Raw genomic sequence first — 1,297 nt, 5'->3', positions numbered from 1 at the left:
CAGAGAGTAGATGGTCAAGTTTACGGGAAAAAAAGCGAGAGCAACCGGATGTAAAGAGAACAAAATGGGGCCATCGTCACCGCCTTATGAAATAACACCTATAATAATCATAATAATAATGGGGGAGACTGGGTACAAATGGGGGGACAGTTGCAAAACCAATTTATAAAAAAATTAAACAAATTTTTCAACTTACTCTTTAAGATTATTTGCTATTTAGCTAATATAATTTACATAAATAATCAAATTAAATTATAAACGCATGCCATCACATAAATAAATTCATAAACGGAGACTGTTATTTTTCAATGGTTATTAGAATCCACCAGAATTTTTAAAGTGCAGAATCCTGCAATGGGGATAAACCAGAGCGGGAGTGAAAGGATCCAAAAATGTAGACAAGGACACCAGATGCTGATGAAGATTTTCAGTCATCCAGGTCATAGTCATTTCAAAAAAGTTTAAAAACAATCCACTGGACTTGGTTTCTAAGTTTGAAGACATTTTGCTTCCCATCCAGGAGGCTTTTTCTATTTCAAAATGTCAGAATTGCCGTTAAGTTCGAAGCTTTATATAGTAGCCCAACAACTTATTTTGGCTTAGAAAACATGCATATTCTTCTGTTCAATTTGCATGTTTTAGTCACTTTATATAGTCATGAATATGTCAAATCTTCCTCACTGAAAATAATTTGACCAATAATCTTTCATAATTTACCCAATTACAGTATTCAACAAATAAACCTATAGCATTTATTCAGTGTCACTTCTGACTCACCTTATTGTACCGGTACAAATACCGTACAAAAATCAAGTAACCACAGGTGTAATATTCTTACAGACTGAATCAAGCAAGAGAGAATTTTTTTCTCTCTCTGTATACTTTTGCAATTGTAATCCTCCACAGGGGTTGCACAGTGGTGCAATAGGTAGCATTGCTGCATTGCAGCAAGAAGGTTCTGGGTTTAATTCCCAGAGTCTTTCTGCATGGCATGGGCGGTTCTAGATAGGGGCCAATGGGGGCCAGTGCCCCTGTAGATCATGTCCTGGCTGCTGTTATGGCCCCTGTACTGAAGACAATACTCTAATGATGATATGCGCTAGAACAGACATGGTTACTGATAGGTCCTTTGGATCTGTTTCCTTTATTTTCTTTACAAATTCTGTTTTACTAATAATAATTAAAAAACAAGATGATAGCTTCAGTGGTATTGAGATAGGATCCCAGCTTGCATCTGCTAAATGTTTTTTTTTTTAAGACATAAAAAAACACTCTAATCTTTACAGCTGAATTTATC

This window comes from Cyprinodon variegatus, unplaced genomic scaffold (genome assembly GCF_000732505.1).
Source record: "Cyprinodon variegatus isolate N-32 unplaced genomic scaffold, C_variegatus-1.0 Scaffold68, whole genome shotgun sequence".
NCBI classification, from domain to species: Eukaryota; Metazoa; Chordata; class Actinopteri; order Cyprinodontiformes; family Cyprinodontidae; genus Cyprinodon; species Cyprinodon variegatus.
Note: the sequence above shows the minus strand (reverse complement) of the source record.